This window comes from Lampris incognitus, chromosome 1 (genome assembly GCF_029633865.1).
Source record: "Lampris incognitus isolate fLamInc1 chromosome 1, fLamInc1.hap2, whole genome shotgun sequence".
In the NCBI taxonomy this organism is placed as follows: Eukaryota; Metazoa; Chordata; class Actinopteri; order Lampriformes; family Lampridae; genus Lampris; species Lampris incognitus.
In genome coordinates this window covers 137,505,362-137,527,861 of record NC_079211.1, presented here as the reverse complement: position 1 = coordinate 137,527,861, position 22,500 = coordinate 137,505,362, and the positions used below count along the sequence as shown (strand labels likewise).

The 22,500-nt window shown below is 44.5% G+C and overlaps 1 protein-coding gene across 1 annotated transcript in view; it reads left to right on the top strand.

The window, feature by feature from the left end:
• Nucleotides 1–22,500, top strand: part of si:dkey-40c11.2 (drebrin-like protein A) — a 44,625-nt gene that overhangs the window by 1,222 nt on the left and 20,903 nt on the right. The window lies entirely within an intron of this gene.

The window sequence follows — 22,500 nt, the reverse complement described above, 5'->3', positions numbered from 1 at the left end:
GTCATGTTGGTGATCTTCGAGACGGGGGGGGGGGCTGTTGAAACGTGACAGACCACCCGCACGCGCACAGCTAGTCAGACCCTCGCCTTCGCACGCCTGTTTTGAACGCTCGTCGGGTTTTCTCGAAACGGTTTTTCTGACATTTTAAAAACGGTGACGTGATCTCCACTACTGCACCGCTGCTGTGGAATGTGGCCTATAAAGCGATATTATGTGTAATTTAACAGTCGGACACTTGGCGTGTTCCTCCCTATTGTTACGAAGCTTTGTTGGACGGTCACTATGGTGACCTGTCCATCCAATTCAAACAGTTCTCTGTATGTCTCTGTCTGTTCGCCCTCCTCCATATTGTGCGTGTGCGTACGTGCGTGCGTGTGCGTGCGTGTGTGTGTGTGCGTGTGTGTGGCGTCTTACTTCCAGTAACAGGCACAGCGTCACTGGCTTCTCAAGTTTGTCTGTGGTGGATTACACATACTACATGGCTGCTCTCTTTCCACGTGCCCTCTCATTAATGACAGACCAGCCGATCACCAAAGTTACTACAAATTACAAACTATTGCCTAGTGACGAGGGCGCAACGGCGCAAATGCACCAGCAGGGCCCGTGCGGGGAGCACAGGATCCATCTGTCTGTCATCACTCCACCTTCTCGTTGCTCTCATGTCTCGCTGCCTTCAGCTTTAGCGCCCGTCTATCCTGCCCACTTCCTTCCTCTCCATCTCCTGCCTCTCTTTTGAAAACACGCGTCACAGAGGTAAGCGGTAGAGAGAACACGCAGGGTGAAATCCTTTCATGAAGGGTGTTGTTTTGAAGTTCCCCATACCCACAGAATAAACCCCAAAGTTGCCTCTCTCAAGAACATATTCTCGGTTCAGTGTGTGTGTGTGTGTGTGTGTTGGGGGGGGGGGGGGGGGGGTTAATTCTGATTCCAGCCAAGGGGCTGCATTTAAGGACAACACCACCATGAGGATTGTTTGGGAGACTTCACAAATTCAACAGTCTCTCACTGGTCTTTCAGTGAATAACAGTTCTGGATTATATCCCTGCCAACCTGCTGCCTGTCAAACAGACTTTCTCTCTCTCTCTCTCTCTCTCTCTCTCTCTCTCTCTCTCTCTCTCTCTCTCTCTCTCTCTCTCTCTCTCTCTCTCTCTCTCTCTCTCTCTCTCTCTCTCTCTCTCTCTCTCTCTCTCTCTCACACACACGCACACACATCTAGCTACCACATGCAGTCATTGCATGCATATATGTATGAGAGAGCAAAAAAAAGAGAGACAGAAACCCCCCTCAGTGGTGAAATACTCCTCTTTAAAAGTTAAATAGCACTGATCTGACCAGATGGGTGTTTTTTTTGGTGGAGAGTGTGTTGATAGAGTGGTGGGTTTGGAACACAACATAATGACATCTCCGCATGTTCTTTCTTGCACTTCAGCCTTTGTTTGAGTGCATGTGAAAGGCTTATTATGTGTGTCAGCCCGTACAGTGGAGGTTTATATGCCAGTGTTTGTGCACCTGAATGTGTATTTGTGCCTTTGCATCCCATCCAAGGCTTTTAAAGTGAGTGGCAAGTTGAGAAGTTTGTGCTGAGAGGGGAGGAGGGAGTCTTGCTGAGCGGTTCAACCCCCACTGTGTGGCCTTGAGGTCCCTGTGTGTATTATCTGATGACCTTGTATCGTGAATGGGAAACAGGCCCTTTGTGGGGAGGTTTGGAAGAATAGATGAGCGATCTCAAAGCGTCTCTCATTCAGACCTCTCTCTATTCAGCACACAAACAGCCTCGGAGGTCGCTCCTCACACTCCCAGACCACTGAAGACTGCAAAGTCTGTCATACATAGAGGCCTGACACTGGAGCTGTCCACACACACACACACACAAACACACACAGGGAGGAAAAGAGAGAGAGGAGAGAATGCATGTCCCAGAGAACATTGAACAATACCACCAACAGGAAATAGTTGTCATTCTGTTCAGCAGCACAAGTCATGTCAAGTTTACGTACACGTACACCCAAAATAGATGATCAAAATCAGCTCCCCTTTTCAGTGGGCTTCACTTTTTTGGCCATGCATGGTTACATAACTGGCTATCAAAAATTGATGTGCGATCTCGTGACCTTTTGTTTTCTGTTTTGAGAATGGGTTCAAGTTGTATGTAGCTTTTAGGTGAAACTGGGATGAGGAATTTTCCTTCCCCTCTTTTTCATGACCCAATAAAAATGCCTCAGCCGGTGGTTTGTTCTGTCGCAAATGTTGATTAAAGTCATCTCGCTTATTTCACGTGCAGCAGTGAGATGGTATTTTAATACAAAGCACTTTGTCCAGCTATCTGTCAACCATCGGTGTTGCTGGAGGGGTTTGGGTACCACATGCTGAACTCAGTGTGGCGCTGGGTTAGTCAGGATAGGATGCAGAAGAAGGGGGAGGACGAAGTGAAGAAAACAGTTGAGCTTTTCACCAGGAGGGAAAAAAAGATCATGTTTGCGGTATTGTTTCAATCCTGCAGAACAAATCAGATGGGAATTCTTACTGAAATGTGTAGGAGCTTGACCTCTATTCATCAGTGCAGGGCCCTGGTGACTTTGAACATTGCCAAACACACCTTCAGTTTAGACTGCTGCATATCAGACCCGCTGTTTACAACATGTGCACTGGATCTGCACAGATACCCACAGTGTATGTGTTTAAAACAGTGATACTGTTTACAACAGTGCAACAGGGCACTGTCTGTGGGTATTTTTTTTTTACATTGTGATGATTGTCACGTTGTCCATCTTGGGAGAAAGAGAGATCCCTCCTCCGTTGCTCTCCTTGAGGTTTCTTCCTATTTTTTCTCCCTGTTAAAGGTTGTTTTTTTTTTAGGGAGTTGTTCCTTATCTGATGAAAGGGTCTAAGGACAGGATGTTGTGTTGCTGTAAAGCCCTCTGAGGCAAATTTGTATTTGGGATATTGGGCTATACAAATAGAATTGACTTGACTTGACTGCCTGCACAGTCGGTTACTGTTGTCTTCCATTCCACATTGGGGAATGTGTTCGTGAAGTTTTAAGGCACAGAAATACTCGCCCTGTATAATCAGAATGTGTGAATTATGAGCAGCTCTCCACACTAAACTCCAGAGAATCATAAGTCTTGTGCATGATGTCATCACAAAATAGAAATCACTTCTTTTAGGGTGAGTTAGAGGCTGATGTGAGACAGGGATTACTAGATGACTTGAAGTTTCATTGCGGGATCATCATTTGAGCTTTCACACATGTTTAGCTTCTTTCTGTGGTTTTGGTATGAAACCCTCATCCCAGCAAAATAGCCTTTTACAGACTGTCAGTGTTTGCAGTGTTCTTTTTCATATTCACTGTCAATGGAGCAACCTTAGAAAGTGTTGCTCAATGACATCACGGCCTATATAGTCTTTTTGGATCTAGCTTTAGCAGAAATTTATTCCTGTCTGCAAACATTTGTTAAACCCTTTACATCTCATTTGCACCGGGCAAGGACAGCTTTGCAATGATTTGATGGCGCAAGAATTTCCTGGGAAGTTAAACTGAATTTCCTGAGAAATATAATTCCCGAGACACGGAGCATACACTTTTTTGGCAGGATGGCTGCCAACCCCCTAACCTCTGCCACCAAAATGCAATGTTTATGGACTAAGTATATCACTTTTCAGTTGGAGTTTTGACCCATCTGTCTGGAATAGTGTTTTGTCATAGTTTTTGCTCCGTTTTGGCTTGAAAATTCACCTCTGTTGATACTTCTCCGTTGAAGATTTTACTTCCACTACATGTGCCACATGCAACAATGCAGAAATGCAATCCAGAGCTGTAGAACTAAAAGTTCTGAGCAGGAGATATGATGTTTTTCACTTTCAGCTGCTGGCAAAAAGCCGAAAGAATGATCTTCCAAACAGTCATTTGAGCCACAAATATACTGTAGTCTGCAGTTTTGCTTGATTACTTAATCCAGTCCGTTCAGTTCAAGTTGTCTCAAACTCAATAAGCCATTTCTCTTGATTTCTTTTTTTTTCGCTCTCAATTTTTTTTAATCGCCTTTGGCAATTCGAAGTAATGAATTTTACTGAGTCTTGTTAAAACAGCAAAATATTATCCCCTCTGCCCCAGCTATCTGTTTGGATGTAAACCTCTGATCTCCAGTAGAAGAACTGTGCTGTTGATGATAAATGAAGGAGATAATATTTCAGTGACTAGGCCTGGGGTGTTTGTGTTGCTGCTACCTGCCAGTTTCCACAGGCTCATGCATGATTAACAGAGACCTAGAAGGTTTCTGAGTCTAAAGTTACCCGCTGGTTGGAACACACCCGTGGGCAGTCAGAGGATGGAAGGTAGGATGAGGGCACAGCACAACCGTGCGTGTGTTTGTGCGTGCATGCATGCATGCTTGTGTGTCTGCATGTGTGTGTCTGCATGTGTGTATGTGCGTGTCTGCATGCACATGTCTGCATGTGTGTGTCTGCATGCATGTGTGTCTGCATGCACGTGTGTGTGTCTGTATGCATGTGTGCAAGAGGGTGGAGGATAATTGATCAAAGTGCACTCCCTGTTTCCAGAGAATGATTAAATGTACTACTTAAATGTGCTATATAAACAAGTCCTGACTCCCTTGCGCATGAAACTAAACATCCATTATCTATCAGACTACTGACCAGAATTGAGCTACCACCTTACCTTCCTTGCATGAGCTCTGATCTTATTGCATTGCTGCTTCGTAACCACAGAAGCCCACCTATCATGAGGGAGAACCTTAGCTCACCCAAGCTGTCTACACATAATCTCTAACGTAACGCCCACACGGTTTAAGTAAAGGTTCTCAGACAGGACCTTCCTACGTAATCCATCCGATCACTTGACTCTGGAACCCCATAGAAGGAAAAGAGGCAGACTGTTTGGCTTCCTCTACTTGTTCAGGATAAGGTTTCAAAAGGCTCACAGTGCATTGTTGTCAAGCGAACAGACAACAGCACATGTCTGACCTGTCTTTGATATTAACAATGGCAATACAAGCAGGGAGTCAAAGGCCAGTAACAACTGACCAAAGTCCAGAACACACACACACACACACACACACACACACACACACACACTCTTTCTCTCTCTGTCAGTCTGTCTGTGTCTCTCTCTTTGTCTGTCAGTCTGTCTGTGTCTCTCTCTATCTGTCTGTCAGTCTGTCTGTCTCTCTGTCAGTCTGTCTCTCTGTCTGTCTCTCCCTCCCTCCCTCTCTCTCTCTCGCTCTCTCTCTCTCTGTCTCGCTCTCATCTGCACACTAGTTTTCAGCAGCTGTCTGTGATGTGTAGATTTCCGCTGTATCTCAAAGGGGCATGGGGGTTGTTCTAATGGATGTTGAGTCTTGGGAAAGTTATGTGATCAGAACCGGGGACAGGAAGAGAAAGAACTGTGATATTTCCTTACAAGTGATATGCAGTTTTAGGCAGCATCCGTACCGCTAGCAAACATGGGTAAGGACTCTGCTAATGTTCATGTCGTCTGGTGGAAGTTTTGCCATTAGCAAAAGATGTGCCCAAAGCTATCTGCGCGATGAAGTGTGCGGGTGGCGCAGATGGTAGATGATGATAGTAATGAATATAATGGTTGTTGTATTGAACTTACAGATTAAGTGAGCAGGAGTCCCTGAACAGCCCTACTCCTTAAACACTGTTTAGATTCAGGTCTAAGATGAACCTGTTGGGTAATAACAGGTCTCAGGCATGATGAGACATGACTCTGTTTTTGTGTGTGTGTGTGTGTGTGTGTGGGTGTGTGTGCATGTGTGTGCGTGTGTGTGTGTGTGCGTGTGTGTGGGTGTGTCTGAACATACAAACTGTCGATTATAAGACCCCAAATTGATGTGTTATATTGTAATTGTTCTGCAGATAATCATGGGCTAGGTAATGTGTCATGACTTGATCGTACTGCAGTACTTACCCTCCTCGTAGTCTGTATTTTTTGTATTATTATTGATGGTATTGTAGTACTTACCCTCCTCATACTCTATATTTTCTGTATTATTATTGATGGTACTATGGTACTTACCCTCCTCGTACTCTGTATTATTATTGATGATACTGTAGTACTTGCCCTCCTCGTACTCTGAATTATTATTGATGGTGCTGTAGTACTTGCCCTCCTTGTACTCTGTATTATTATTGATGGTACTGTAGTACTTGCCCTCCTTGTACTCTGTATTATTATTGATGCTACTGTCGTGCTTACCCTCCTCGTAGTCTGTATTTTTTCTATTAATATTGATGGTACTGTAGTATTTACCCTTATAGTCTGTATTTTCTGTATTATTATTGGTGGTACTGTAGTACTTACCCTCCTCATAGTCTGTATTTTCCATTCAAAGCAAAATAACCTACAGATCGTGTGATCAAAAGGAGTTGCTAGCTTAATATTCAAATTTAGATCCATGAGATCCACGACACTCTCCAGTGAAGAATTTTTCCTCCATTAATATTATTATTAAATCTTTTATTAGGGAGTATTGTATCCGATAACTATGGACGCTCGCTCCGGCCTGACCTTTTTTTATCAAGCGATGCTTTTGTTCGTGACAATGCAACAGAGCAGATGACCTTACTCCGAATGCCCCCAGCACATTGCTTCCAGCGGAGAGCTGACCTTTGTAGGTGGACCCCAGACCCAACAAATAAGTTATTGTTTTCCTCAGCCATGCGAGATCGAGAAACGCACGTATTCTGCTGAAAGCTTCGACGGTTTCTCTGTGAGGCAGGAGAGGTTTTGTCATCCGAACGCTAAAAGTTGTGTAGATTGAGGCAGATTGCGCCTTTTCCTTTGGCCACAATGCTTACAGTGAGTGTTTGATATTTCCATGGGTGTGTCGAGACATCTGTCAAAAACATCTGTGTCCCTGTGTTTGGAGAAACACAGGCATGGAGATGAACACGGTGTGACCAGGGTGTGAAGCACCAAGCCCAACTGAGTCTCTATGAGAGAATGTCTGAGCAAGAGCATTATATCACCCTGATACATACACACACACACACACACACACACACACACACACACACACACACACAAATCCTCTTACAAACTGAACACAGATGTGCTCACTGCGAAAGCACATAGACACACGTAGATGCCCTCGTATACAACTCTTACTGGAAAGTATGTCTAAGATATGATCAAGACCTTGGTCAGCGGAACACAGAAACCCCTGCCGTACATTTACGGACACTGACGTGAACCACGTGTGAAGCTCATGTTGCCATGCTTGGGTTGCAGAGTGCTGAGGCATATTGCTCGGGCAGATAGCGAGACATTACTGTCTCTATTGTAGGGGCTGATGCTGTGGCCACCAGGGTAGCTCCGACACAGCTGTGTCGTGCACTGAGCCAGGCTGATGTAGGAGCCATGCACCAATCAAACCAGCTGAAGTTACACATCATGGCAGTCACCTCTGAAAGATCTGTGTTTGATTGATATCAGCTGTGCTGCTCTCTCTCGCTCTCGCTCTCGCTCTCTCTCTCTCTCTCTCTCTCTCTCTCTCTCTCTCTCTCTCTCTCTCTCTCTCTCTCCTCTCTCTTTGCCTCTCTCTCCCCTCTCTCTTTGCCTCTCTCTGCATGTGTGTGTGTGTGCGTGCGCATCTGCAAAATCTCTGCAGCGTTTGAATAAACTTGGCAACCTCTCTCAACTCAGTTTGGAGTGTCACTGCAAATGGTCTAAACGCCTTCCTGCCCTGCTGAACACTCATCCTAAAACCCCTCGTTTTACCCAGACCTTTTTGTGTGAGCCACTCGATTCAGCTGCCCTTGAATGATCTAGAATCATATAAACGGAGGGCCGGGATGAGGATTGTGAACGTTTAAAAAATTTTTTTTTTATGTGTGCATGCTGAAACTCGGAGGGCCCTGTCAGATTCTGCATTGTTTTGGCTCATCAAGAGTATGCTTTGTGAGCGTGCCAAGCCAGTGCTAGCAACGCTCGACAGCCACGAAGCTCTCCACACATCATAACACATGATATTTATTTCGCCTTTCCTTGCAGAACAATGGAATTGTCAGACTCGCACCAACGGTCGCGTACATAACGGCGGCACATAATGCACGGACACACACACACGCACACGCATGTGCATGGTCACACATTGTATACACACAAGCTAATGCTATATCAACCTCAAATCACTCACTCACATCGGCTGTGTTTGGAAGTGATTTAGCGAGATTGTACCACATTAACAAGGTAGACGGTGATGTCATGCACCACTGTTAGCAACCATAGCAATTTCACACCGGAGGCAAGGGCTCCAATTGGGTCTCTTTCTCCTTTCTATCTTGTTTGTTCATCGGTGGTGGGATTGGAGGGGTACCCGGTCGTCCTGACTACCCTGGTGGGAAAGCTAGGTTGTTGTTTGTTAAGAGCCGTAGTGAAAAGCAGAACACAAGTTGAGAGGGACTGTGTGTGTGTGTGTCACAAGGAGAGCCTGAAGATGAAGGTCCACCAAGGAGGAGAAAATAGGAGGCGCTGGGAAGAATGTAGAAGGGTTAACGGCGTCGTTAAAGAAAGAGGCTGTTGAAGGGATCAAGAGGTAACGGAGGGGGACCCGAGACTGGAATAAACAATGGAGCTGAAGACAGTGAGCTGTCGCCAGAACTGCGGGAACAGGTGGGGCCTGTGAAGAGGGATGAAATAGATGAAAGATATGAGAAGAACCAAAGAGAGGAGGAGCCAAGTGAGGTCAAAGTGGATTCATTGCACTTGAAAGAATTTGCTTTGTTTATTTGAAGGAAATGGCTCAAGATGTCTGTGCAATTTAAATGGTCTCATAATAACTGTGTAATGGGGGAGGGAGGCCGGTATCTAAGTGTGTGTATGTGTGAGAGTGTGTGAGAGAGAGAGAGTGGAAGTGTGCACATTTACGTGCATGCTTAGCAGTGTGGGACAGTTTGGACAGGAAATGCCAGAGCAATCCCAGCAGACCATAACTTTAGAGGAGCCTGTTTGACATTGACTCACTTCACTCCTCTCCTCTCCTTTCCTCTCGTCATCTTTCCTATCCTCCCTCCCTTTCACTTATTCTCTCCCTTCCTTCTTCTCAGGTCTTGTTGATCTTGCTCATCACTTTTCCCTACACTGTTTTCACTCATAGCAATGGGTACATTGACCTGCATATATTTATTTTCTTGTGTCCTTTTTTTTTCAGGTGCATGGGGAACAGTCGCATTCCTGTCTTTCTCAGCATACTTGTATGTCTCCATGTAAACCCTTTAAAGGATCGTAACAGTTTACCCCAGATAGAGCTTTAACAATTCCTCCGCACTACTTCCAGCAGGATACCAGCCCCCATCAACACGTACCCTTCTGCCTCCTCGGCAACCCCCCATTCCCCCCTGGCTGTACCCCATTGTGTGTGATTTTGAAACGGGCCCCTCTTAACCTCCCTACTTATACCTCTATGCATCTCCCAGGGTTTTCTCATCGTTTTCCTCCCAAGTGTGAACTGCACGAGTGAACAGCAGGGCTCCTTTTCTCTCATCCCAGAATGCATCTGTCTTGACGTAAAGGCCCTCTCTGAGCGCATCATTTCTTAGCTTTGAATGCCATTTACCCCTGTTTGCATGAAACCTTTCTCCACACCAAAGGTGTCCTTCTTTTGGTTCCAAGTGTTAAAGTCTTATCACAATCATCAGCATGAGCATTGGGCTGGTCTGCTGATAAGCCTCTTGCTTGTTTTGGCGGCACTTTTGAGAAAGGGGAAAAAAAGAAGCTCAAATGATCCCTGAGGAAGCTGTAGTTACTCAGGAAATGTGCTGCTATGTTCACAGTAGACACCTTCACTTTAAAGAGAGCATAATTCATTTCAAATCATTCTTTTCCAGTGAATTATTCCAGTGAATATTGTGTAATGGAGAAAGTTTGTGTTGTTTCATTGTGGGCAATTTCATTTTTAAGAATATGTTGCGGTTATTTAAACTTGTTATATGTATATAGTGATACGTGATATGGCGGAGTCAACTTTTAACACAGTAATTACAACTATATCCGTCCATTATCCAAACCGCTTTATCCTGCTTTCAGGGTTGCGGGGATGCTGGAGCCTATCCCAGCAAGCCTATCCCAGCAGTTCCAGCAGTCATTGGGCGGCAGGCGGGGAGACACCCTGGACAGGCCGCCAGGCCATCACAGGGCCATTACAACTATATGCATATGTATCAATGCTGATAAACATTAATTTTAATCCTATGTGAGAAATGAAGTTGTTAACTACCTTTAAAATGAAACTGTGTAATTTATCTATTAATTTAGCGAATGAGAGGCGATCCTTTACTTGCGCACAGGAAATCACACTCACCACGAAGTGTGCTAAAAATGAACGCGGGATTTTAGATGTTTTTTTGCATTAAAAAAAACAAACAAAAACAACACCTAAAAGTAGTATTGTGACAATACTGCCCTTGTCTGTCTCACCAGACCATTTGAGACGATAGCAGTATGATAGCAGTGGAATCGAGAGGTGTAATGAAGCGCCAGAGGTCTCACTTTGTTGTGTACACACTCCAGAAAGTACACAGGGGCTTAAAATGCTGAAATTACACTGAATTGCCAGTTTATTAGGTACACCCTCCACCTTCACATAAATGGGACATTCCAACACATGATATGTCACGTGACTGTGGTGTGTGGTAAAAATCCAGCAGACCAGCTTTTCTAGCATCATTTATTGTTCGATTGAATGTTTGAATGGGCAAAACGAGTGACCTTAATGACTTAGCATGATAGCTGGCGCTAGATATGCCGGTTCTAGCACATTCCAAACAGCTGTCATCCTGGGCTTTTCATGCACAACTGTTTCAAGGGTTTACCGAGAATAGCACAAAAAGCAAAATAACTACCGATGCAACTTCCAGTTTTGGCAATCCTGTGGACGAAAACAGCTTGTGGATCAGAGGGGTGCAAGGGCAAAGGAGAATGATGAGAATCGTGCAAGCAAACAGACAAGCCATAACCAGGCAAATCACATCTGAATTCAACATGACAGAATGTCATCCCAGAAAGCACCACTTATTGGACTTTGTCTCAAATGGGCTACAACAGACAAAGATCATGTTGGGTGTTGATGTTGCCAGCGAAGAACAATAAAGTGTGTCTCCAATGGGCACAGGAGTATCAAAACTGGACCATTGAGGAGTGGAAAAAGGTGCCTGGTCAGATGAGTCCAGGTTCCTTTTGCACTGTGCTGATTGAAAGATCAGAATTTGGCACAAGTAGCACAAGTCCATTGAGTGGTCCTGTTCGGTGTAAACAATACAGGCCGGTGTTGGCAGCGTTGTGTTATGGGGAATGTTTTTCTGGCACACATTAGGACCCCTGATATCCATTAAAGAATGTTTGAACAGCACTGCGTATCTGAACATTGTTGCTGACCAAGTTCATTCCTTCATGGCTACAGTTCATCCACATTCGGATGTACACTTCCAGCACGATAATGCACCATGTCACAAGACACGTATCGTCACTAAATGGATCCAGGAACATTATCAGTGGGTTTTCTTTGCTTCAGTCCCTGGATGTCAACACTATCGAGCATCTTTGACATGAGATGGAAAGGGCTGCTCACAGCAAGGCTGTGCAATCATCCCATATGCAGCAAATGAGCAACTCAGTCATTTCCACATGGTACAGCATTTCTGCATAATGCATCCAGCATCTTGTAGAATCCATGTGCAGACAACCTCACGCTGTTCTGAAGGCCAAGGGAGGTGTATGCCGTTTCCTGAATGTGTCAGTGACCACTGCAACCAAGAGGCAGTTATATAAAAGAGCCAGCAGGTATTAAACACAACTGCCATCTTTAGATAAGAATTATAGATGCCAATAAACTTTACCCAAACGAGTTATAGTCCGAAAAAAAGGTGTTTAATCAGCAATTATTGAAATGCAACTGGTGGAATTATTTAACTTTCCTTAATGTTCGCTTACCGTTCACTAAACAAACATTGCCGATGTCTCTGGTGCAGAAAAACCTTTCAAAGGGTGGTGGTGGAATTGCTTCAATAGCGCTCTTTCCCACATTTGACCAACCAAACCACCAACTTCTCTATCTCGTATCATTCATCCACATGCCGGAAATAATTTACTTGCGTTCATTTCGAAATCTAGGAATATTATCGACTTCCTCTAACTGCTACAATATTACCGTATTGGTGCGAATATAAGACGTTTCGTCAATATACATTCACAACATGGCGCCAATTATCCGTTAAGTGAGTGGTGCCCTCCTGACTATTTTTGGCCGGACCGCCCAGCGGGGCCAGCCCTACAAACGCCCCTGAGTGGCTGAGTGATCAGTTTGACACACAGGGCCGCTGGATCAGGTGACCAACGACGGTTCCGTCTAGCGGCGACCAACGACGTCAGTGAAGTTACACGATTGGTCGGCCGACCAACGACGTCACTGGTAAACACGGAAGTTGGAGTTTTCCTGTTGACCATGAAGCAGCGCAGCAGTTCGCACGCTAACGAACGCAGTGTATTGTTGCGCTTGGACGCCGCCGAGACGCTTCATTGTACGGAAGGTAATTCCTAAACACCAGCGCTAATAGCCACACGCAGTCAGAGTGAACATTATTAGCCTCTTCAGACAGTTGGTGGTAACCGAATCGCATTTATAAGGGGTGTCAAGCCCAGACTTTCCAGTGATCATAGCAGCAGTGATTGTAGCTAGGTAATTGGCGTTATTTAACTGTATAAATAATCGGGGTTTGAAGTACTCGCGTAAAAACAGCCGCTTTCTAAATGTAGTTGCGGTCTGGCCATAAACTAGGTTTCAGCCTAGTCTTGTTTTTTTCCTTCTCTCTGTCACATTTGTTTCAAGACTTTTCTACAATTAGACTTCACTTCGGGTTTCATTCACTTCGGTAGTTATTGAAATTGTAGAGGCTACATTGTTGTTTTTTTCCACTATGAGATGGATAGCCTCACTGGTATTAGAAATACCAATAGACTACAGTTTATTCTCTTTTTGTTTATGCTATTTAGATACCACAAGTCGTTCGTTTGCAAATGTGATTACATTTTATTAAATTTAAATGCGATCATTTCCTCTATAAGATATTGAAAACATGATTTTACTCAAGCCTACCTTGTTTTTATTATCGTTATTTTCAAATAAAATGATTTTCCTTATAAAAACTAGATTTGGTCTTCAAAAAATTTCCAAAAATTAGTCATGAAAAAAAAAGGGGGGGTCGTCTTATATTCGGGTCAATACGGTATATACAGGTTGTTGATATAGTCATAGAGGAGTATTATAAGTTGGATGTGTGGTCAACCACATGTGTTGCAATTCCATTTCCATCCAATCTACATGTGAGGTTATATTGAGTGGGTTTAAACTGGACTTTTGAGTGGAGACATGCGGCATCCTCTGTCACCCACACAACAGGGGAGGTCTAGACTGTTTCCTCCCTTTGCGTTGCAATAGCTCATCTACCTCTGAGAGGCAGGATATTGCATCTGCGATTTTCTTTAAAAATGACTGCGTTGCCTATCAGTCAACATGCTGAGGTTTATGAGATGGTGGTTGGCCAGCCATAGTATGGTGATAAATGTTGCTTTCATTGCTTTCACATGGTAATGTTCCTTCAAATACAAGCGCATGTACATGCACATTCATACACACACACACACACACACACACACACACACACTAGTAGTATATTAGTTTACAGCTGTAACTCTAGACCAACTGTTGCTCATGTAACACACCGTCATATTTGCAGCTACATAACTCACATATAACAATTACACAAAAATCTGCTGTTTGCTCCTGTTTAGTTGTGTCCTATCTGAGATGGGATGATATTTCGCTTGTCGCAGACTTTTTTTTTAGAAGCTATTCTGAGCTTTAAACACTTAAATTTGGATTACAGTGCTCTGCCTTTGTCCCTCAGTTTTCCTCCACCCTCCTCCCTTTTCCATCACAGCACAGTGTTGTTCTCCCTCGCTGGTGGTTGGCAGAGATTTAATTACTTATTTGTTTAGTTTGTCATATTCTAAACATCTCTGGCTCCATGTTTTGCTGAGAACAGAAATTTCCATCCCTCACCTCCTCCTCCTCCTCCTTTTCAACATTCCAGCTCTCCCTCCTTCTCTGCCCTTTGCTACGTCATCCCCTACTCCCACCATCGCTTTTCTCTTCAAAACCTTCATTCAGTTATATATATCAGAAACCCAAGTTAATTTTGCTGTGAGTTAATTGTTTTATTCTGACTTTTCCTTTTGCTGCCCCTCAACTGAGGCCCTTTTGTTTCTATCATGTGTCTCTGTTCCTCCGTTTCTCCTTCTCTCCACTCAGACACCGGCTCCAGAGCTCTTCTGGTCTGTAATGGCCTCCTACAGGAGTTCTCTGCGTCGTTCAGGCCGGCCGGCCTCATCTCACCAAGCCGGTGCTTAGTCACATACTGTGGTGTGCAGCATGGCATGCAGATGGTTACATCTGTCGAGGCATTTTAAATGGGTCAAATATACATTACAGTTGTGCTGCAACGAAGCATTGCCGCGTTGCATGTTAACAGATGCATCATGGCATTTCTTGGCGACAGAACACAGGGGCTATTAAGACCTGCACTTCCAAATAAATTCTTGTGGAAATAGATCATCTCTTCATTAGCTGTGGTTTATCAGATGGACTCAGTTGCAGTGAATGTGGAGAAAAGACAGAGAACGACGCAGCCAAAGAAAGGGTGTATCTCTGTAATTCAGCCAAAGTCTTGAGGTCAGACTCTCAAACATTACAGCGCTCAAACATGTAAACCAAGCTGTGGCTGTAACAAAGAGACTGGTGTACTATGTCGCTTATTTTACCCCGGTACGAGTTTGTCAGAGTGGAGAATTTGGATTATTTGTAAGCGTGAGCATCATGTTCCTGAGTACCTCAAGAGGTGCAGTCATTTGAAAAGTAAACGACATCTTGAAAAATAAAGTTTATGCTTAAATTGTGTTTTCAGGAATGCTAACGAGCCTTAAATGTTGGCAGAGATGTCATTACTGGTGAAATGTAGGGCATCAGCCTGTTAACACCCTGCCTATTGCATCAGCACAGTAATCGAGTGTGGCTGTTAGAGGGACATGCTTTCTTTCTTTCATATGATTTCATTAACTTTAAGGAGCAATTAAACTGTTTTTTTCTGTAGTAGAATCACACTGACGCACAACAGGTTTCATGCAGTGTCTTGTTTCTCTTGTTATATCTTACCTCTAATTAAAAAAAAAGGATAATCAGAAAACATAATTTCTGGGGAAACAGTGTAGACAAATTTAAGCTTTCTGCCCAGATTGACCTGCATTATTTACTCAACGAACACAATCTTAGCCTTTAGTGAATGTAAAGCATGTTGTTGTTCATGTGTGTGTGTCCAGCAGGGCAGGCTTTGGCTAGTGTAAAGGTTGTTGATTGGGACTTGGCACTGTTCTGTTATTGGGTCAAGAGCATTGTGCCAGGCACCACCATCAGCATCAGACATCATAGACCCACAGAAGAATCTACACCCAGAGGTGTACTTCAGTTATTTTCTTCCAAGCCAGATTTGCCTCAGTCACGACAGGTTTAGGGTCGATTGAATAAGGTATAGTAGATATTTAGGGCTCTGGGGTTTGGCATCATGGTGAAATGAATGTGAACAACTCTTTGTTTGTTATTCTGGTGTGTTTTAATCAAGGGTGATTTAGCTGAATAAGGGAAATGAGTTGTGTATTAGACAAGAGGGCCATTAGATTAGTTCACCTCATTTCACTCGGTGTAATTTAAACCTCTGGGGCATCCTTGGCAGATGATATGTAAATACTGCATGGACAGACCTGTTGCTGTATGATTGCTATCTCGGCTCCTGTTTTGAAATCCATTTACGTAACAGTTTAAGTGGCTGACTTATGGGGGCCTCCCTGGAATACCCTCCACTCAGCGGGAGAGGATCACATACTGAGCTGCAGCTGAAATTACAATAAAGGGATATTACACATTACTCTGTGTACAGCCTTATAGCTGGAAGCTGTTTAAGTTGTTTAGGTGCTACTTCATCACCACGTGTCCAGTGATGTCTGTTGTGGATGTCTGCTAGAGTCTCTGTCTGTCCTTTTGTGTAACATTAACTTAAGTCCCACCATTTTCATTGACCCTCCTCTACCTAGAATCATCAGTTGACAATTTGAGCTATATTTGTATGCGTGCGAATGTCAGAAATCAGGAACACTTTGTCGTTTCCCCCAGCTCACAGCAGTGCAACACAAAGACAAAAACACACCTAAAAACTACAAGAACACATATATCAAACTACAAAAAAATCACTGTCCAAGGGAATGAATGCCAGCCAGGTTAACTGTCAGAACTGCTGGTCTGCATGAGCTAGCAGTTAGCTTAGCCTGCCCCGCTTCTGCAGACCGACCTTGGTGTTTCCTCCTTGGGCACAGCTCCGGGCAGGACCGTGGTCCCTGGGCCCACCAGACGCAGCAGACCAGTCGTCCCCAGCTGATCCAATGCCAGTTCTCCAGCCAGACACCCTCAACACACCTCCCCGCACTCCACACGACGACACCAAAAACATGCTAGGCGAGGCTGCTGTCAGACTGCCCTCGGTGTTATCAGAACTGCAGGTCTGCATGGGCTAGCAGTTAGCTTAGCCTGGTCCCTGGGCCCACAGAATGCAGCAGACCAAGCTTGCACAGCCGATCCAGCACCAGCTCTCCCAGCCATCAAACAAAGACAAAACAAACTTAAGACGCAGACATGGACGAAGACATTACATGGATGGCACTGGGTGAGGCCGCTGCAAACGCTGCCATCTTCCCACACCAGTACTGGGTGAGGCCGCTGCAAACGCAAATTCGCGCTGTCATCTTCCCACACCGGAAGCGGTGTATTAGTAGTATTGGGTGTATTAGTAGGGTTGATACTGCATAATTTATATTGCTTCAAATTCCTTCCTGTTCCACAGATCAGCCGTCATATCAGCCTGTCTGTTGGATCCATATGAGTAAGTTTGCAAGACGCCTGACCCTAATGCTCCGGCCGATCGTTTTCTCTCTCTTGTCAGTCATGCTCTCCCTCCCATTCCTCACCAGCAGTGAGCTACAGCCAGGTCTGCTCTGTCATTGGGTTTTAATGAGCTCAGGAGGGTCTTCATATAAACACAATCCTTCAGCAATGGGCTGCACACTCTTGACATTCACCTTTCATCACATACTAAGGGGGCAAAGAAAGAAAAAAAATGCTGTTTGGGTTATAGCAGTAATCCAGTCTTTTTTACTTAATATGGGACCTGCTCTAAAGGGATAGTACAGGTTCTGGATAAACACACATTTAGGAGTTGATTTATAAGATGAGCCAAAGTACAGATCAAATAGCAGGTATATACAGTGCAGAACAGTTATAGTCACTTGCAGTGACCAAGATAATTTAAAGTGGTTTGCAGAGGTGAGTGTGCCTCCCTCGCAGCATTTATTACCGCCTGCTATAATCTAAATGTGTCTGTGGTTTAACTCACACACAAGGCATGGTGTGCCAGTCATGAGGTTAACAGTAACGGCTCATATATCACTCTATTGGGAACAGGCACAATTTCCCAGTAGGTACCACTGTTATGCATTCCAGATGGAGTACATTTCCCTCTCTTCTCATCTGTCCATCCCTCTTTGACACTCTTTATTTCTGCTCTGCCATTCTCTCTTTGTCTCCCTCCACCTGCCTCAGTGTTTATCTCTCTCTCCCCTAGCCCCAACATCAGTTCCTCAGGATCACACTCCGCATCCCTCCCTCCCTGGCATATGTATCTAACATCAGTTAGACAAATGTGTGTGTCAGTATATAATATATTTTACCTAAAACATCATAAATATAATAATGCAGTCATAATAATAAATGTAACTACAGTACAAGTATTTATAATTGAGAGAGAGAGAGAATGTGTGTATAGGTATAAAAAACTTTAAAGAAACATTTCTTACATTTCAAACTCCCCACATGCCACTGTCCCGGAAGTGGGTCGCGATCACCGGAAACACTTTATTCGTAATTTCAACGAAACATCATTTCCCCCAGCCCACAGCAGTGCAACACAAAGGCAAAAACACATATCCAAAAACTACAAGAACACATATATTCAAACTAACACATATATCTAAACTAAAAGAAAAAAGAAAATCACTGTCCAAGAGAATGAACGCCAGCCAGGATGACTGTCGGAACTGTCGGTCTGCATGGGCTAGCAGTTAGCCTAGCCTGTCCCGCTTCCGCGTCCTGTCAGACCGCCCTCGGTGTTTCCTCTTCGGGCGCAGCTCCGGTCAAGGCCGTGGTCCTCGGGCCCACAGGACGCATCAGACCAAGCTACCCCTGCCAATTCAATGCCGGCTCTCCCAGCCAGACACCCAAAGGTGTCGACTAAACGGTGTCGACCCCCCGGCAATCGGCAGGTGAGTCTTCTTGTAGGTTACACTCGCATAAGATTTACGATTTGAAGCCACGATTATGAGGGTAAACACACGAAAAATGCAAGTGAAAACACAACGCTTACACAATGTTTACGCCGATTAGACTTAAAATGGCGACGACGGCGTGGCGTTCTCCCCCGGGCCGACGAACCGCGTGAAATGCGGCGTTTTGAGCGTCGCACAAAGTAGTCCGTCCCTTCGTTAGTACGAACTATTGCGTGTAACTCGATTTTTTTTTAAATAATGAGCTTTACGGAGGTTGGTGCGTAAGTAGTTCGTAACCTGGGGACTTCCTGTATACGAGTGACGTACTAGACGTGGAGAAAAAGTTGACCTCTTCAGCATCAGACTTTGGTTAGAGTGTTTTGCCGGTCTTTGGAGAGAGGAAACTAGCGCTATGTGCTGCTGGGATGTCTGTGAGCCTCCCCACTGCAGCACAGGTCAGCAGTGAGTCAAGGGGAATTGGGGTGGGGGGTAGGTGTATTGTAGGATGGGGCAGGGATGCAATGGACCTGGAACGGAAAGCAGAAAAGGCTTGTAGACAGGCACAAGGAACGAGAGGAGGGAAAGAAGTAAGGAAATAAAATAAGTATTATACCAGTGTCAAAATGAAGGGTTTTGACAGATGACTTACCATGGCTACAGCATAGGCGTGCTATGGGAGCAACGTGGTGCAGGCATTATAGAAGAGAGAGAGAAGCAAGATAATGTCTTTCAACATCCCATGGAGAACTTAATCTGGGCAGTATATCTTGCTGAAAGTTCCCAACCTCCCATCCATTTTCCAGTGTCTCCCTCTCTTCATGTGCACTCCATCATCTCCCAGAAGCGTACATCTTCACAAATCCTTCATATCTTCCCTGCTGGCAATGATGGAAATAATAAAGAACATGGATGCTCACAAGATCTTTCCATCAGGAAAGACGGGGAGAAGAGGCGGGAGTATAGCAGAGGGAGATGATGAGATATTGTTTTTGTGTTTGAAAAGGACATGTCGTGCTAAATGATTTAAAGCGAGGCGGGATGGAGAAAAGGGAGAAATATATTCTGTAAGAGACAAGGGTCAGAATAATGAAAATAAAGAGGGAAGGATGGCGAGATATCACCGGTGCATATAAAGAGACAGAGGATTGGGGAGGAGCATAAAAAAATGGAAGGCCAAGAGAAATGGCTTTTGCAAAAGACTGCGTGGTAGTGGTGTGCAAATCATGCTACAGCTACAGTGAAGTACCCACAAAAGGGCCCCAAAGCCTCAACTGTGGGACATGCATATTCCTAGTAGTTCTTCCTGACTATTTTAATGTACTTTTTCCTTTTTGTTTTTTTTTGGACTCCCCCACCCCCCCTTTTTCTTGCCCGATTGTATCCAGCCAATTACCCTACTCTTCCAAGCCGTCCTGGTCGCTGCTCCACACCTCCTCCATGTGGCGTCGCCAGCCGCTTCTTTTCACCTGACATTGAGGAGTTTCGCCAGGGGGGGGGGGCGTAGCGCGTCGGGACGGTCACGCTTACGTACTTTTACAAGTACAGTAGAATACATACACGCTGAACTATGAAACAAAATGAGACGTGTGTACATGGAAAAAGGATTATGACAGTCAAGGTCCAAGTCTGGACGTTAGAACACATGGGACGTGAACACGTCCAAGCCTTAGGATTTCCGATGCAGGACCACGCATACCAGCAAAACGTCTGAACGTAAAACGTGTATTTTGAAACGCCCGGCTAAGTAAGTTGTAAGACGGTGCACCATCTGCTAATGTTATGTCCCATCTTTGAAATGGTAGAGCCAAGTATGTTTGGAGATATTACAGGGACTCTCACAGTCCAAAGTAAATCATCCCTGTTGTTACTGGCTGAGCACAGCTTTGTGTTCGTGTGTGTGTGTGTGTGTGTGTGTGTGTGTGTGTGTGTGTGTGTGTGTGTGTGTGTGTGTGTGTGTGTGCTTCTTTGAATGCATTCTGAAATGAATGCTTGCTCATTTCCTTTCGACTGCATTGGCTGTGGCTACAGTGGCTGGCTGTAGTAAAGATGCACAGATTTTAATTCTCACTGTTAATTGCCTCCTCAACAAAAAAACAGTGTTGTTTCAGACTATGACATCATCGCCCTTTTTTTTAACTCTCGTCTCTGTTTACTTGCACACCCTTCCTTCTTTTCCGTTTTGTTAATGAGCTGCATTCTTCTTCTCTTCTCCCCTCCCTTCTCTCCTCTCCTCTTCCCTCCCCTCCCCTTCTCTCCCCTCCTCTCCTCTCCCCTCCTTTCTCTTCTCTTCTCTTTTCTCCTCTCCTCTCCTCCCTCCCTCTCACAGAGCTGAGCTCATAGCTGGCTGACTTTAGAGGTGGGCTTCAGTACAGAGATGAGATAGTCTGTTTTTCTCATTAGCCTGTTGAGCGTTCAGGAAACCTTCATGTGTGAAGAGAGGAGGGGGATTAGATGAATGGCATTGCCTGCCTTCCTCTGGCTCATAGAAGATATCCCATGAAAAACTGCCCTCTGCTCTCTTGGACATACATTTGCCATATCTTCATGCACGTGGGCCGTAGGTGTCAATCGTTTGAAAAACTAGTCCATGGCATAGCAGCTTAGCAAAGAGCAGGCCTTCACATTTGGCTCAAATCTTTTGTCATATGCTGTTTTCAACAAAATATGACTTCAACGAGTCTGCCAAATCCTCACCGTCTTAATCCCCACCAACCCAGACCTGTCACATCACATCCTCGCGGTATTCCAGGCCATCCTGATTTGTTCAAACGTCTCATATGTAAGTGTCAGGAATTTCAGTATTAAAACACCGTACTGTCATTTTTCCTGTAGGTCTTCATCACTCATGATATTCGATTTCACTAACCTCCTTCAGTTGCCAAGATGTCTCGTATCTGGACAAATGTTTATGTGAATGTGGACTTTGTTCAAAATTTCAATGTCGGATCAGATTTCTGTTTAAGGCTTTGATAAAACAAAGGACGTTGAGAGGGTTTCAATCAATTTTACCTGTTGGATTTTTTTTTTCAGACTCCTCTGTCAAACAAAGTAATAGCTTAACCTACCACCATTTTGCAAAACCCCTCGAGAGAGATAAAACGTGGTTATTGACGAAAATTGCCCTAAAAAATGCTATCTTTCAAAATCCTCAGATGATAAAAATCCGTCCAGAGCACAGCACGTCCTCGTGTGCATGCCTGTTCCCAATGGGTGGAGAATTTGTTCATGCAATTAAGACTCCTTCAGAGGCACGATGATCTTTGCCCCCGGCTGCCGGTGAACCCTGACCTTTAGGAATGTCTCGAAGACTAATTAACCTGCACGTGGTTCAGTGCCTACGCTCTAGATGTTGCATAGACCTTTCTGAAACAGATGAGTGGTTGATGAATGACTATTGAATTGATTCAGTAGTTGCAAAGTTCAGACGCTGATAGCTGTTTCTGCAGAAGTGGAGCAGGTCGAGAGGCGTTTTCACTGACCGGCAGGCTGTGACTGTTATCAGAATGGCTCAATACCAACGGACAGTCAAAATCAACAACAGTTGCATTAATTGCAAAACCTATTTGTGCACATTAAAATGCCTGTGCGCGTGCACATAGAGGCGTATGTGCACAGCTGCGTTTGCAACTACACACATATTCACACTCCCCCCCCCACACACACACACAGAGCAGAAAAAACAAAAACAAGAGACTGCAATGTCAACTTGCCTCATCACACATTGAGACGGTGTAGTGTTTGGACAACAGAAGCAACAACATGGGCATTGTACACTCACAAACACACCACACACACATGCCCACACAAATATCTACCCACCCCCATACACACAAACTCATGCACACTGACTGAATGTTGTTGCTCTTTGCCCTTTGGACCAACAAAGTCCAATTGTAGCAGTGATGCACTCTTTGGGCGATGCCTAACTCAATTAGTTGTTTGTTGCTTTTGCTTGTTAAGTAACCATAAGCCCCACACTTAATATTTTTGGTCTGTGTAGCACGCATATACATGTCTTTCACACACTAAATTTGTATACAAACATTCCACATACCAAC